Raw genomic sequence first — 16,943 nt, 5'->3', positions numbered from 1 at the left:
GCGCCCGGCACGCCGCGCGCGCCCGAGGCCGCGGGGCCGCGCGCGCCCGCCGCCGGCTCCCTCCGCGCCGCGCCGGGCCCGCGCGCCGCCACCTGACGTCAGGCGCGCCTGGCATAATTTATGCAAGAATTCGGCCGGGGTGGCGGAGGCCGAGGGAGAGGCCGAGAGAAAGGGGGCGGCGCGGGGCTGCGGGGCCGCGGGCCGCGAGGGCGGGCCGGGCGCCACTTCCCGTCCCCGGGCGGGCGCCGGCGCTCCGGGCGGCTTTCCCCGCGGGCCCGTGCGCGGCTGCCGCGCAGCCCTCGCGGCCGGGCTCCCCGAGCGGTCGCTCCGCGCTGCGCGGCAGCGCCGGGGGCGCGGGCTGGAGACGGTGCCACGTTTCCCCGCGCGGCACCTTCCCGGAGTCCGGGTGCGCCGCCCGCGGCAGGAAGGGCGGCCCGGCGGCGGCCGGGCCGCGGGGAAGGCTTGCGACGCTGCGCGGACGGACCGCAGCGACTCGGAGGGTTGGGACGTCTCTCCTGTAATTATCCTTCAACTTGGAACGATTTTCCCACAGGAAATTATTTAGAATGGGCACGTTTCTGTCCATTTCAGATAAATTTCTCTTGCCTCTGCACACTGCTTGTCTTACCTCCTCGTTGACAAGACAGCCGGATCCACCGCTAAATCAAAAAGTTTAACTACATGGCGTTGATTTTGTTGAATTTGTTGCTTTGCCAAAAATAGGGAGAGAGCGCGCAATGGTTATGAAACAAAGAAATAGGTTGTGTGCCCATTATTAAACGTGTCAGGACTAGAGTGTTTTAATCATTCTTTGGCCAAAATGGCACTTTTATATGATCGCCTAGCCTTAAATACCCAATTCTCTTATTCTGGTTCCCTTCCGGGTACAAAATGAATATTAAACCAGGAGAAATTTATCTTTTACTAATTTTCCTTTCAGGAAATAGATCTACCAACCTTTATCAAGTACCTTTAATCTGCAAAATACCAAGCAATTATAAATGTTTTAAACCGTCAACACTTGTACACATTAAGAGGACTTTATTGGGTTAAAATTACATTTATTTTCACATCAAGAAAGGAACTTACATCAACCAAATAGGGACCTATAACAGATACAGAGGAAAGCCAGTTGCTATTAATGACTCCAAAACAAACTCAGAAAATATAATTTCTCTTCATTCAGATCCTGTAGTGCTAAGGCTATCCTTTGAAGCAAGGATTAATCAAAACTCTTTTGTTACATTACTACTACAACTCTTCAATAACTTAAGTTTGATTATCCTAGATGTAATCACTCAAACATTTCCTAACAGTAATGATTTTCTAAATATGTGTTATACTGCCATTTATTGAAATGCACTGGTTTGGCCTTTTTTCTATCACACATTTAAATGGTCTTTTGAAAGAGGTAAATGTTTCATTCAAGAAAATTCTGATGTTAAAAAATTAGGAAACACTAACGTCAACTTCTGTCTTTTTTTATAGTTCATTTCATAAACCAAGAATCAGAATTCTGAGGTCAGGTTTACATTTCCATTATGTTTGCATCTCTCAGAGAAAGCATATGGGGGATGCTTGGGGTGTGGTGGGTGGGTAAGGGTGGGGGTGGGGTTAAAGACAGGACACATGTCTGCAGAGAAATCACTAGTAACAGATCATGTTAGAGGACTCAAAACTGGCATAAAAGGGTTTATCTCTATCCTTTACAGTATACCCAGCTCTCTGTCAGATGTGGGTATATTTCAAGTCAATTTACCAACTTAAAAAAAAATGATATCTACATAAAGTAAAAGTATACTGTGCTGTGCTTAGTCCTATCCAACTCTTTGCAGCTCCATGGACTGTAGCCCACCAGGCTCCCCTGTCCATGGAATTCTCCAGGCAAGAAAATTGGAACAGGTTGCCATTTTGTACTCCAGCGGGTCTTCCAGCCCCAGGGACTGAACCTGTGTCTCCTGTGTCTCCAGCATTGGCAGGTGGGTTCTTTACCACTAGCACCACCTGGGAAGCCCAAAAAATATATTAGTTAACCTTTAATTAACAAATAGGTTTGACTGGGAGGAGGTCCCCCGTGCCCTTGTATATTTAACCAGAAAATGAGGACACTTCCCTTTGAAATATATGAGAGACTGTAATATAGTACAACCAAAGCTCAAGGTGGAGACCAGCAGCCCTACAGCCCCTCCCTGTTTAATCTCCCTCCTGGTTCCCACAGGACGGAGGAGTCTCTAAGTTCTCCCAAGTGATTAACAGTGCAGAGCTGTTGGGCCTTGGAAAGCGAAAGGCCTCAGGGTCAGACTCCTAGGCAGCCCTCGCTGGGAGTCATAACCTCTCCACCCCCTCCCCAGCCCTACCCTTTACCCTCCAATGTTTTCTCTCCATTTGCTTCACTATTGAAGTTTTCCCATTGAGAATAATTTGAATTCACAAGCTTTCCCTTTGAGTATGCAAATACCTTAGGGACAGATAAGGGACTCCTGGTCATTCACAGATGAGTGCAAATTAGTTCAATGGGTTGTTCTCCCAACACCTAGCTGGGACTAACAAATTTAGAGATTTCTTCCTTCATTCAGCATTGAGTGTCTGAGAAGTTCCAGGCCTTGTGCTAGGCGCTGGAGATACAGTAAGAACAGAGCGGACCAAGGTTCCTGCCGTCTTGGAGTGTAGGATCTAATGGGCTGGTGGTTTTGATTTAGTGCTAAGAGAAAATGGTAACTTCAGAGTCTCAGCACCTAGGGAATAGGACAGGCTTGAGTTCACTGTAGCCACAGGGCAGTGGAAAGGTACAAGAGGCCTGGAGGTGGGCCCCCAGAAAACTGTTGAGAAAAATTCCAGGGACAACTTGACCTGTTACAAAAAGGTTTTCTAGGCCCCATGAAATGAATGAAAACAGTCTCTTCCAAGAACTCAAACTAATGCTACCTGACCTACAGTTTGTCTGCCTTACTGCTTAGACAAATAAATATTTGTCTCTGGGAACATAATCATAATGTAACAATCTCTAATACCCAAATTTTATTTAGAACACACTCAGTTGAAAGCTGTCTGCTTTTCCCTATCCGTTCTTCTGAATTGTTAAAATCAATTACACTAATCAATTACACCAATCCCAGTGCTGAGGACTTACTCTGATGCACTTTTGGAACTCATCTATTGAAACTGTGTTCAGAGCCAATTAGTAAGTCATAGAAAATAACTCTTTTTAGTGCCCAATTTCTTTTTTCCACTAAAAAGTTTATTATTCTACTTTATCATTGATCAAATTTGGTTCCAAATGATTTTGGCAAGCTCCAGAAGGATATTTTGTCATTAAATAATGATTTACTGTCATTGGAACTATATAGAATTTAAATAGTATATATGATAGCTATTCACAAAGTTTTAAAAACTTGACTATAATAAATTCTGACTGAATATGTTTAATCCATTAAATGTTTTAAAAAGAAAAGATAGAGAAAAATAAAGCTATAGGTATCTAGAGGACTATAAATGCTGAAGAAAGCACCAAAAAGAGAAGTCTGAAAAGCATTTCCTGCATCACTGGAAGGACAGCGTAACCTTCCTAGCTGATGCTTTTTATGGGGGAAAGAATCTGGTTGGATGTGTAAGTTCAGCCTCCATATTCCACTGGTCATGGGCCTGGCTGCTACTGCCTTTGCTAGCAACCATCAAGATTGGAATGGTGAAGAGACCAGGCGAAAAGAAGCCACCAGGGCTGCAATCAGGCCACTGATGGCTCCCTAATAGAATCATCAGTAGTTTTAGCTAACGCTGATCCAATGCCTACTATGTGGCAGTACTGGAGGTCACAGCGAGCTCCCTGTTGACATGGAGTTCATGCTCGGTGGCAGCAGAAAGAAGGGAGTGGTTCTGGCTGCTGGGACAGCAGAACAGGCTTCCTAGAAGAAATGGGGCTTGAGGATTTCCTTGGAACAAAGAGAGCAGGATGGATGACCACGAGGTTCAGAGGTTTCAAAGCCTGGTGAGCACAGGTCACTGCAAGTGGTTCCATACGAAGTGGCACATGGAAGGGCAGGTCCTGCTTGGTCTTCTCTGAGCCCCCAAGATGGCTGGCTGTCCTCTCATCCATTTAATACTTGTCCCCATTAATATTGGTTTACATTAAATTACAATTCATTCTTGTCTTATCTCCTCACTGGATTGTGAGCTACTTGGGGACAATGGCTATGCTTTGTCCTTTGGCATCCCCAAGTGGCACAGAGCCTTCACACAAAGGTACCCAGTGAGTGCTTACCTGCTTACAGAAATGGTAGAGTCAGGGGATGGCAGATTAGACTGGAGAAGTAGGCAGGACCAAGGAGAGCCCTTGATTGAACCCCAAAAGCACTGGGGGTAGGTGGGGCTCACTGAAGACTTCAGACAGTCACAAGTCAGATCTTTCCTTTGAAAGACCTCTGTGATGGGGTGCAGACGGTGGGAAATGGTACCTGAAGCAGGGAGAAAAAGAGAAGAAACCCTCATAAGACAAGAAAAGGGAAGAAATAAAATCAATTCCACACTTCCTGTGTTATTGTTCAGACTCAAGGTGTTCCTAAATGCTTGTCACATGGGCCGTCATCCCACAGGAAAACAGAGCAGCATGATGGACCACTCCCCCTGTGATGGAAGAAGGTGGTCTCAGTCTGAAAGGAACACTGCTGGGGGTGTGGAGGCAGTGGTTCCAACATAGCCCCACTGCCCACCTGGAACAAGGCATTTGCCTCTTCTCCCCTCAGTTACCAGCTCCAACTTCTGTGAATTATCACCAGACTTATCCTAAGTCACGTTCAAAAACACTTAAAGTCTCCCATCTCTATTTCGAGACTAATAAATGGAAATCCAAGGTGCTAACTTAGCCAATTACAAGGCACTTTAACAAAACGTTACAAGTGGGAAAATACAGTGTCTTATTTATTCAGGAATTATTGAACGCTTGCCACATATCAGACACTGTGCTGGGCACTATGAAAACAAAAATAAAGCCACTCCTACCCCAGAGGAGCTCTCTGACTCTATCAGGGGTGATAGATATTCAAGCGCATCACCACAATTTAAAAAATGTATACAGTCATAGAACTACTGGGTACTTGATTGCTCAGAAGAGATGCCTCATTTTGCTTCTGCCCAGAGAGGCAGGGAGGCTTCACAGAGGATGTGACATTTAATCTGAGTCTTCAAGGACTCTGCAGATGGCAGGGGAGGGGAGGTACCAGGCAGGAAAACTGTCTGAGACATCCATGGGGCAGATGGCTAGTGTCGGCACTGTGAGTAATTTGGCTCAGATCACAGTATACACAGGGAAAGAGCAGAAAATGACAGTGGAAATGTGAGGAAGGCCAGGTCAGAAAGGGTTTAGTAGCATATTAAGAAATATTTACCTTATTCCATAGGTGAAGTGAAGTGAAGTGAGGTTGCTCATTTGTGTCCGACTCTTTGCGACCCCATGGACTGTAGCCTATCAGGCTCTTCCGTCCATGGGATTTTCCAGGCAAGAGTGCTGGAGTGGATTGCCATTTCCTTCTCCAGGGGATCTTCCCAACACAGGAATCGAACCTGGGTCTCCCGTATTGCAGGCAGACACTTTACCAAGCCACAAAAGGATTGTCAGCTGGAAAATGATCAGAACAAACCTCAGAGCAGGGAGACAGTAGAGGTTTTTGATAAAGTACAACATGTTGAGGTCCTAGACCAGGGAGGCATTCGAGGTGTTGGAGATAAAGGGATAAATGTGAGAGAGAGTTAGGTGACATACTTGATAAGATTTGGTGAACAACTGATTGTTGATAAGTGAATGAAAGGGAGGGGTTGAAGATTCACTTCTAAGTTCTCTCCTTGAGTGACTGGTAAGTAGATGTATCACTAACCAAGATAAGTAATAAGCGGGAAGAAGTTTGTGGAAGAACCTGATGCTTTGGTGTGGGAATTCAGAGTGGTCTGTGGAATATTCAAGTGGGGATGTCCAGGAAGTAAGAGATAGGAGTTTAGAAGACTGACCTGGTCTAGAAACATAAGTTTAAGAATTATGACACATGAATGGTACCATTGGAATGGATGTCCGGAAAAATATGCAACATTAGAGGAATGCAGGACAACAATAGGAATCATTAAAACACCAGGTCTTCTCGGTTGTTTATTACTGTATATCAAGCCATCCCAGACCTTAGTGGCTTGAACCAAAAAAAAGGTATGATTCATCTGGTGGGTGAGCTGGCTTTGGACTCAGTTGGAAATATCTGGTATTTTTGACATTCCCTCTCTCCTTTCTTCTTGGCCTTTCATCTTAGTCATCCAGAAGACACGGAAGTTTCTGAGGAGTGTTTCAAGAAGGCAAGTGCCAAGACACAAGTCCTTGTCAAGACTCTGCTGACTTCATGTTCACTGATGTTTCATTGACCAAAGCAAGTCATGTGGTCCCGGATTCAACACCAGGCGAGCCCAGAGTGGAGAGTGATTCATTGGGAACATTACTTATCCACGTAAAACACATGCTAAGAGATAGGCAGGAAAAGAGAAGCCACTGGAGAAAGACACATGAATCACTGTCCGAAAGAAACAGTAAGACATCAAGGAAGCAGAGTTTCCAGAAGGGAAGGGGCAACAGTGCCAAGTGTCACAGAGAGAACAAGAATGGAAGGAATAACAAGTGTTCATGGACTTGGTCTTTGTTAACCTTTGCAGTTTCAAGAGTTGAGAGTAAAAACTGAATCAAAGAGGGGAGAGAAAGTGAATGGGTGTTGAGGAAGTGTAGGCAGATGGTGCAGACTTCTTTTCTTAGAAAGGTCAGAAACAAAATGAAGAGATGGAGTAGCATCTACAGGAGAACTCCCACTAAAGGGGGAGTAATAGTTGTTTTTTTTTTTTTTTTTTAAATGACAGTGATGTGCATTACGTTAGAGTAAGAGACAAGAGCCAGGAGGTAGAGGGGAAATGACATAGGAGAGTCAGGCCCATTGAGAGGAAGAAGCATCCAGCAGAGGGTTGATGGGAAGAGCAACACCGGGCTTTTTCAAACCAAAGAAAGGCTGGCAGCAATGGCAGTATGTTTACAGGCTGGGGTAGAGAGAGATGTCAGAAAGTTAAGCAAATGCATTTATAAAAGCTTCTTCCCCGCCCCCTCAATTCAGTGGTTAATCATCTCCTGAGATTCAAATGTTCACGGAGGGTCAGGAGATTTGAGACAAGGATTCAAGTCTTGGAACAGTCTCTATGGGGAAAAAAGAAGCTGTGAAAACGAAGTGAAAGGACCTTCCTGGAATCCTAGGACTCCCCGAGTCCTGAGCTGGGACTGCAAAGGCATCAGGTTGTTGCAACTTCCTTGAGTGATGTTCAACCCTGGGGAAAAGGAGTCGGACTGGAGAACTGCCCGGTTCACACGGGGGAGTCATTGCCATCTGCAGGGACCAAAGAGGATAGTTGGTCACATCACCAGAGCAGGTTCCCAGGGACCAGGCAAGATCACCTTCTATGGTTCATGAAGTAGCCACAATCACGTGTGCTTTCTTTGAATCACACACATATCATCACACACAACTCGTGACTGTATGTGATTATATTATGCAGAGATTACTGGCCATCTCAAATCCTCTTTGGGGAAAGAAAGATGTTAACAACAACAGAGAAATAACTGAGTATGTCTCCTCTTCCTTCTATTCCTTTAAGTTCCAGGGTGGCTGGTTGGCTCATCTGGTTGGATTCCAATGATAACCAGGTCAAGGCCATGGGTGCTGTTTTTGTTCCAGTGATCTCAGCAGTGTCAGTATCATACAGGGGACATAAAAGGACATAATATTATCATTGCAAGTTCTTGGACAGTTCTAGGCTGAACTGTGTCAAACTCAAAGTTGTACTCTGATACGTAAAATGAGAACAGGTCATAATTTAAGGTTGCCTAATTCCATACCGCGTGTGTCAGACCTCATGATGCGCCTACATTTAACTCTGGTTTAGGTATTTGCCAATAACTTGCTAGCACATGGTGCACCAGCCCTCTTCCTCCTTGGTCAAAATATTCCCAGTAGAAAAAAATATTAGATTTGGCTTTTGCAGATCATGCTCATACAACAGATGAGGCATCTGCATCGTGAGAGACTGCCCTGCTGTGAATGAAAAAGCGGAATCCAAACCCAGGTCTTCTCAACGCCAAACAGAAATCCAGTAACGGTGGAAAGACGCCATGCCTTCCTCACGATCCGCTGTGAACTGAACTCCTTTACATCCATTTGTGTACACTCACCTCTGCTCTAAAAGGGAAAAAGACATTTGACAGATGAGTCCGCACCCTGATTTTCACAGGATCTTCTTCAGGTTGCAGCTCTGGGTAAGACGGACTTGAGAATGATGCTACGAATCATGCCTCTCCTGGGTGGAGACACAAACACCTCTCTGCTCACTGCTGCACGGTGAAATATGGTTGTGGGAATGCACGCATCCAGTACCACACTCAGATCTGTGAAAGCTTAGTTCAAGACCAGCACCTAGCAGGGTGCCTGACAGAGAGGAGGCACATGACAAATGTTTATGGAATGAGCGTTGCATTTAAGGCGCGAGGATGGCTGGATACAGAAAGGAATCATTTTAAAACTATACATATCCTGTGCACTTGAATCTGAAAGGAGAAGTATTCCTAATTTTATCTTAATTTGTAATTTAACAGAGTTAACTTCCTCCAAAGTAATTACTTGTTAATACGTTTCTAATGTGTTTCTAATGTGGTGGAGCTACTATGCTGGGGCTTTTCATTTAGAAAGCTAGCAAGACTCCGAATTAACCTGTCTCCTAAGCCTTCCTCTTGGCAGTTTCCCTGAATGTCATTCTGCGGGCTGACTCCGGTTCCTGGGAAAGCACAGCTTCCTGAGATGTCAGCAGTGGGAGTTGAGTGGACCCAGGGCTCTGTCCCACCCACTGGGTCCCCGTCCTGTCCTCCCAGAGCTGCGGTGGGGCCACTGCCCTCAGGTCACATCTAAGTTACCTAGGTTGAAAGTCGCAGAAGCACAGCTACCCGTACTTCCCCCCAAACCTGTTTCTTGATTACCTCTCTCAAGAAGAGAAAATGTAATATTAGCACATGTCTCCCACCAAGAGTCAAATAGTACATGTGGGCTCAGAGAGGGTACAGATCAAGACAGTGGAATGAGAATAAATTGGGGGAAATGATACCATGTTCTATAATCACATGCATTTCCTTTGCCTCAAACCTTGATTTATTTATTTTGGCTATGCTGGGTCTTCATTGCTGCAAGGGCTTTTCTCTAGTTGCAGAGAGCAGGGGCTACTCTCTTCTTGCGGTGCTCAGGCTTCTCATTGCAGTGGCTTCTCTTGTATAGCACAGGTTCTAGGGCACTTGGGCTTCAGTGGTTGCAGCTCCTGGGCTCGAGAACACAAGCTCAGTAGTTGTGGCACCCAGGCTTAGTTGCTCCGAGGCATGAGGGATCTTCCCAGATCAGGGATGGAACCTGTGTCTCCTGCGTTGGCTGGAGGATTCTTTACCACTGAGCCACCAGGGAAGCTCGGACTGCTTCTCTCAGTCCTGCAGATTCCGTGCTCCTGACGCTGAAGGCGGGAACTTGGCTGGACCCAGTGCGTCCCCTGGGAGCCCTGCCCCAGGCTTGGGCCCCCTCAGCGCTCTCTTCATGAGCTGAGATACAGTACACCTCAAGGTCAAGCCCAGACCACAGACAATATCACTGAAAGATAGCCATAGTTGAAAGGCTGATGTTGTAAGACTTTCTCAAGTTACTCCTAAAACATTTGTATAAAGTAGAATTACTTTCTGTTTGACTATTTACTGATAAAAGTTGACCATCAGTTATTTATTAGGCTTTTCCTATGTGGAAGATACCATACCCTGGATTTGTGGAGGACAATACTAGTTGTGGTTATATTCGCTGCATTGCCCTCAGAAAGAGTACATTAAGCCAGAAAGAGACCAACCATGATGTATAACTAATCAAATAAATTAAGGTTTATCTTTTCAACAGAAGCTGCACAGGTATCATAGAGAATGAGGTGGATATTTGCGCACTGATGTGCTGTCATCGCCAAGTCATACTGTTGTATTGATAAAAAAATGTCTAGGGACCTCCTTGGTGGTCCAGCAGTTGGGACTCTGTGCTTCCACTTCAAGGGTGCACGTTCCATCTCTGGTGGGGGAACTAAAATCCCACAAACTGCACAGTGCAGCCAAAAAAAAGTCGAGATGCAGAAGAATGTATGTGTTATGTTCATAGCTGTGGGAAAAAGGACAGAGGAATTTGTAAGAAAACGTATGTTTTCTTACACACATATATACATATATGTACATATATGTATGCATATGCCTATATCCATATGTTTGTAAATGCATAGATGTGTCTGGAATGATACAAAAAGGACTAGCAATAGTGACTGCCTCTAAGGCAGTTGTGGATGGCAGATACTTTTTCCTGTGCAAGCTGTCTCGTACAGTTTCAATTTTCTACTATATGTACAAATTACTTTTAATTTAAAAAATAGCTTATAAAACTAACAATAAAAGATAGTGCATGGGAAGTGGTGGACGAATAGTGTACAAACAACGTGAAAGGCCCTCAGAGGAGGGCAAGCTTGCTCCAGGCTGGGGGGTCAGGATGGCTCATGGGGAGATGAGGACATCTGAACTGAGGTACCTGGGGTGGGTGGGCTTTGGGGTGCTGCTGGGGACCATAGAACAGGGCAGTGTCCCCATCAGAAGGTACAGAATAGGTAAACTTGGAGTCAGATGAGGTAAATCAATGAACCTTTGCCTGGGTGGAGGAATGCAGTGGCATTTTATTCACTTAATGCACACACGGGATCATTCTAAAATGCATTTTAAGATGCTTATGAGATAACAACAGAAAATTATTAAAGGAGAAATACAAATGGAAGTCAGGACCTTGGAGAAAATATAAAATTTCTAATGAAAAGGATTAAGCCAATACTGGACTTTGCAATTTTATCTGAGCCTCTTGATAACCAGCATAAAAAGGGAAACTATAAACTCATAGCTTTTTCTATGGAAAGGATGGTATACCAGCTCTGTGAATACCAGTTCTTTCTGTTGAATTTTACAAGAAAGTGTCACATGGGAATTCTCACAGATGGTGAGTTGTGGGCAGGAGCAGTATCAGCAGGATAATGTTCAAAGTCTCTTGGTTGAAGGGCATCCAGGATGCAGAGGGTCACTGGTTAACTCAATGAAGTTCTTGGAAGAGTGGACAGATAGCATGTCTCTGAGGGAGTTTTCTCTGAACGTCCCCCTCTGGGCTGGGAGTTCTTTGTGTTGTTGGGTGTTTGTGTGCTTGGCTTGTAATTAGAGCCAGCCAGCGGGTGACGTGAGAGCAGGGCCGAGGTGGCTGCCAATCTGTATTACTGGTCGACAGCCAGGCACATGTTTTAGGACCAGACAAACACAAGTGTTTGAAACTCTTGAGAGTCCCTGGACAGCAAGGAGATCAAACCGGTCAATCCTAAAGGAAATCAACCCTGAATATTCATTGGAAGGACTGATGCTGAATCTGCAATACTTTTGTCAGCGGATGCAAAAAGCCGGCTCATTGGAAAAGACCCTGCTGTTTAGAAAGATTGAAGGCAGGAGGAGAAGGGGGTGACAGAGGATGAGACAGTTTGATGGCATCACTGACTCAATGGACATAAGTTTGAGCAAACTCTGGGAGATAGTGGACAGGGAAGCCTGGCGTGCTGCAGTCCACGGGGTTGCCAAGAGTCAGACACAACTTAGTGACTGAACAACAACAACAAACAGAAGTGTGAACGTCCTACCAGGAAAGCAGAGAAAGCTGCTAGCAAGTAGAGTTTCACCAGGATGACAGGCAACTCTGCCTTTCCCCTAGTGTGGGGCCACGGGTGTCCCTTGAGACAAATCCAGGATTATTCTCAGAGAGAAGCTTTGCCTATTCCAGAGCTCGAGTAATTGTTTATCTGATGCTCCAATATTCAACACTGAAGGAAGATGTCAGGTATGACCTTGGTCCAATGGCAGTTTATGGAATGGAACTGAGGAAAGAGAGACCAGTGGGGTGGGGGGCAGGTATTGTAATAGTTTGAAAGCCTGGACAAGGGCAATGGGTGTGAGATGCAAGGGGAAAGGGTTCTAACGCCCTAGAGAGAGAGAGAACTTGCAGGTCTTTGTGACTGAATATGGGAGCCAAGGGAGAGTGAAGTTTGGCCCTGAGACTGGGAGCCCAAGACATTTACAAGGACAGCAGAAATGGCAGAAACAGAGAAGGTGTCAAGAGGGAAAGCTTGTGTGGGGGAAGATACATTTGTTTTTAGACATGCTGATTTTGAGATAATGGCGAATATCAGTTAGCCTAAGATAAAGGAACGAAGCTGGATTCACACTTGGAAGCCACCTAAATAAAGAAGATTCCTGATGGAAGTACATCGTTTCACCTACAGAATCATCTTGCTGAAAAATAAACTTGAATCAGCTCACACCTCTCCATCTGACCATAGTTTAGTGGAAATTTGGATGGGTGGAGGGATCGATGTGTTAAACAACCCTAGGGGGATGTGATCAGCAAAATTCACAGGGTGGATTTTGGGCACCAAGGAATGGGTGTTTTCTACAAATAAATTGTGGGAGATGGGGGTGTAGGAAAAGAAAAAAGAGGAATCCAATGATTAAGGGAGATTTATTAAAGAGTGACGTGTGTGGACCTTATTTGGATCCTGATCTGAACAAAGAACAAACCAACTCTTTAAAAACTTTATGAGACAACTGAGGAAATGTGACTGCTTGGATATTTGCTGATATTATGGGATTCTTCTTCATTTTTAGACATATTAATGTTTTCATGGTTAAGGCTTTTTAAAGGGCCCTTACATTTTAAAAGGGCTGCTCTGGTGGCTCAGTGGTAAAGAAACTGCCTGCTAGCGCAGGAGACATGGATTCAATCCCTGGGATGGGAAGATCCCCTGGAGAAGGGAATGGCAACCCACTCCAGTATTCTTGCCTGGAAAATCTCACAGACAGAAGGAGCATGGTGGGCTACAGTCCATGGGGTCACAAAAGAGTCGAACATGACTTGGAGACCAAACAACAACAACATTTTAAAAATACACTGGAATATTTACAGATGAACTGATATGATTTCTGAGATTTGCTGCAAAATAATCTGGTGGGGGGCATGGGGAATGGTGGGGTACAGACAAAACAAGAGTGGCCATCAGTGAATGACTGTTGGACTTGGGTGGTGTTACCTGGGGACAGGGTAGGGGGTCATTACACGATTCTGTCTCTCTCTGTGTTTAAACATTCCATAATAATAGGGTAAAAACAAATGGAGTGCTCACTCTGTGGAAGTACATTTCCTTTTAAAAGTAAGTGTCTATACCCAGGGGAGCAGGTAACCCAGAACAGAAAAGCCTGGGAAAGTCTCATATTTAAGGTGAAATCAGGAAATGAGGGACAATAGGTGGAACAGAACCAGAGCGTCCTCCTGGTTTGGAATTCAGCAAACTAGGGTTTGAGTTTAGCTCTAACTCTTACTAGCTTTGTCATTGTGAGCACATCGTTGACCTTTGTAGGCCTATAAGCCTCAGTTTCCTTATCTGTAAAGTGGGGGTAATAACTGCATCTCCTCCACAGAGTCAATACAAGCTTTAGAGGAAATGATGTGTGTAAACCATCTGACCTGCCTGACACAAAATAAGTGCTCATAAACATTAGTTGTTAGCACTGATGTTTTATCACTGATCAGTGTGGTCAGAAAACTGGAAGTGTTACTGTCATGTCCGACTCTTTGCCACCCCATGGACTGTAGCCCACCAGGCTCCTCTGTCCATGGGGATTCTCCAGGCAAGAATACTGGAGTGGGTTGTCATGCCCTCCTCCAGGGGATCATCCTGACCCAAGGATCAAACTCAGGTCTCCCACATTGCAGGCAGATTATTTACCATCCAAGCCACCAAGGAAGCAGTGATGTTTTACCACTGATCAGAGCGGTCATGAAATGTGAGAAAACAGCCAGAGCATGTAGCGTGATGGAAGGCAAGAGAAAATTGTAATGAAAGGGCAGTGATGTTAGTGTCATGTTACAATCAAGGAATCTGTTACTTTCATTGGATGAGGTAATTTGGAGCTCACCGGGGACCACAAAGAGGTGGCGTGTGCCACCTGATGACAAGGAACTGGGTTAGGAGTGGTGATGAATCACTGGGAGCAATGGCTAAGTGAAGTGTTTTTCCTTATTTGGCGATGAAAGAAAGAAAACGGATGGAGCAGCAAAAAAGGGGGGGCTTTTCTCACAGTAAAAGGGGCTCTCGGGGAGAGGAAGAAGCCTGTGGAAAAGGGAGGAGGATGCTGAGCCTGGAGCAGAGTCCTCAGCTACAGAGAAGAGATGGAGGTTAGAGATTCAGGGGAGGAGATTGACAGTGAGTTAGGTGGAGAATGAAAGCCGGACAAAGCCATGAGAGCAATCAGGGTTTCTGAGGACCCCGAAAGGCACTGGGAGGGAGGAAAAATAATGGAAGGGAAAAGATCAGAAGGAGACGCTTGGAGAGTGACAGTGAGAACAGGGAGTGGGGGCATGCCATCAGGGCTGGTGGCTGAGGCTATGAGGCTGGTGACAAGCGAGAGCAGGTTTGTGGTGCAGACTGGGGTCCCCTGCAGGCAACATCTGCACCTGGCCTGGTGGCAGAGACTGTGGCCTCCGATGACTCATCTAGGGTGACTGGAGCATCCACAGTGGCCCGTGGAGGAGCAGAGACCTCCAGCTTCCCGGGGTGGAACTGCAGGTGCTGGAGGTCGGGAATTGCTGGGAACACATCCTGGAGAGCCGAGCCAGGGAAAAACAGGACAAAGCCAAGCCGGCCCGGGAGACACAGGGGCCAGACCAGACGTGTTGAAACGTGACATCCTGCCTTTGTTACTACTGCGCCCTTTCTCCACTGGTAGTCCTCAGCTCCACCTCCCTCTGCCCCATCTCTGAGCCCCATATGAAGGACAAGGGGACAGCATATTACCTGGTAAAAGGAGAAAACCTGGAAATTTAGGGCTTTGCTTAGTGTGAAAACTCCCGAGTCTAAATGTCATGACCTTTCAACAAAGGAGATTAGGAGCTGGGAAGAATATATCTGAAATCTAGATTAAACTGGATTATGGTATTGACATGTTTGTATCTTTTTTATACTCAGGTCTGGCCTCCCCTTCTTTTTGTCCCCCGATATTCATTGCTCCTCTTCCACACCAGTGGGATTTTAGCTGGGGACATGTCTGCTCGGAATACAGACTGTGTATCTCAGCCTCCCTTGCAGCTACGTGTGATTAAGCTGCCCGGCAGTATGTGAGCAAGAATGCTGTATGTGAGCATCTGAGGAGCTTCCAGAAAGATAGCTGCTGTACACCCTACACCCTTTCTTGATTCCTTCCTGGAATTCCAGCCCGGCCTCCGTCTTGGAGCACAAAGACAGCCTCAGGATGGCCAAGTGAAGCTGAAAGAGAATTAATCCCTGAAGATTTGGAGTGAAATGGGTATCAGCCCAACACTGTCTGTACTTGAACTTCTGCAGAATTGGGATCAAACTTGTATTTTGTTTATGCTAATGTTATCTGAGAATTTTTTGTTATGTGCTGCCAAGCCTGACTCTACTGACATGTCAAGTATTAAAATTAGTAGGTAAAAAAAAAGATAACATAAAAGATAAAGACATGATATTTATAAGAAGAGAACAAAATTACAGAAATAAAATTATAAGCCAAATTATCATCGATTAGACCAACCTATAACAATGAGTACTTTTTTTTTTTTAAACAATGTGTTCTTAAGAATATTCAGGGGGAGACTTCCCTTCTGGTCCAGTGGCTAAGACTCTGCTCTCTCCATGCAGGGGACCCAGGTTTGATCCCTGATCAGGGAACGCAAAGCCACATGTCACAGCTAAGGATCCTGCATGCCGAAACAAAGACCTGGCACAGCCAAATAAAGCAATAAATCAAAAATAAGGATGAGATGGTTGGATGGCATCACCAACTTGACGGACATGAGTCTGAGTAAGCTCTGGGAGTTGGTGATGGACAGGCAAGCCTGGTGTGCTGCAATCCATGGGGTCGCAAAGAGTTGGACATGACTGAGCAACTGAACTGAAGCATTTTTTAAAAGTATATTCAGTGACTTATTCAACAGGTTTATTGTGTCAGGCCTGCATCAGATTGGGAGCATGCCATAAAGAGGCCAAAATCCCTGACCTTTTGTGGGAAAATCATAATACACATATGATGGGAGGAATAAGCAGGGGGTGCCATGGGCACATAGGCTCCTCCTACAGCCTGAGGGAAGGGTCAGCACCAGCTTTCTCAGAGCTGAGCCCTTAGGAACACGTAGGATCTGTTAGACAAAGAAGAGGGAAGAAGTAGGGTGCCAGGCAGCAGGATCTGCTGTGCAAACACTTGGACTTGAGGGAGTATAGCACTTTTGGAGGGCTGCAAAAACAGCAGTTAAAAATGAGGTTTGTTCATGCAGAACAAGGCTGAGACATGACAAAACAGAGCCCGAAAACATGCATTAGCAGAGGCCTCCAGTGAAATGGAATGAGACATTACTCAGCATAATGTCTTCAAGTTTCATCTATGCGGTAGCACGGGTCAGAATTTCCTTCCTCTTTAAGGCTGAGTAATATTCCATTGTATGTAGAGACCACATTTGTTCATCTACACATCCCCGGACATTCGGGTTGTTTCCACCTTTTAGGAGCTACCACATTTGTTTTGTTTTGTTTGTTACCACCTGTGGTGGAGGCTTAGTTACAGTAAAAAGAGTTGGGAGAGAAGTCTGCAGGGAGAGGATGAAACCCAGAGCAGAATAGGAACAGAATCCATTCCTTCTTTTTTGCAAATGTGGCAACTGAAGTCTGAATAGCTCAAAGTCCCAAAGAACTAGGGTCTTCTGACCTTCAGACTGCTTTTTCTTCTAGTGCCATTT

The 16,943-nt window shown here is 45.4% G+C and overlaps 1 long non-coding RNA gene across 1 annotated transcript; it reads left to right on the top strand.

The window, feature by feature from the left end:
- The first annotated feature begins 11,351 nt into the window (after positions 1 to 11,351).
- LOC107133117 (uncharacterized) lies at positions 11,352 to 15,970 on the top strand. Its single transcript, XR_001501836.3, has 2 exons — positions 11,352 to 11,978; positions 15,160 to 15,970. It is a non-coding gene; the product is annotated as an uncharacterized lncRNA (long non-coding RNA).
- Positions 15,971 to 16,943: the final 973 nt, after the last annotated feature.

Source organism: Bos taurus, chromosome 14, assembly GCF_002263795.3.
Source record: "Bos taurus isolate L1 Dominette 01449 registration number 42190680 breed Hereford chromosome 14, ARS-UCD2.0, whole genome shotgun sequence".
Taxonomy (NCBI): domain Eukaryota; kingdom Metazoa; phylum Chordata; class Mammalia; order Artiodactyla; family Bovidae; genus Bos; species Bos taurus.
The sequence above is the reverse complement of the archived record's forward strand: the minus strand, read 5'-3'. Positions and strand labels throughout refer to the sequence as shown.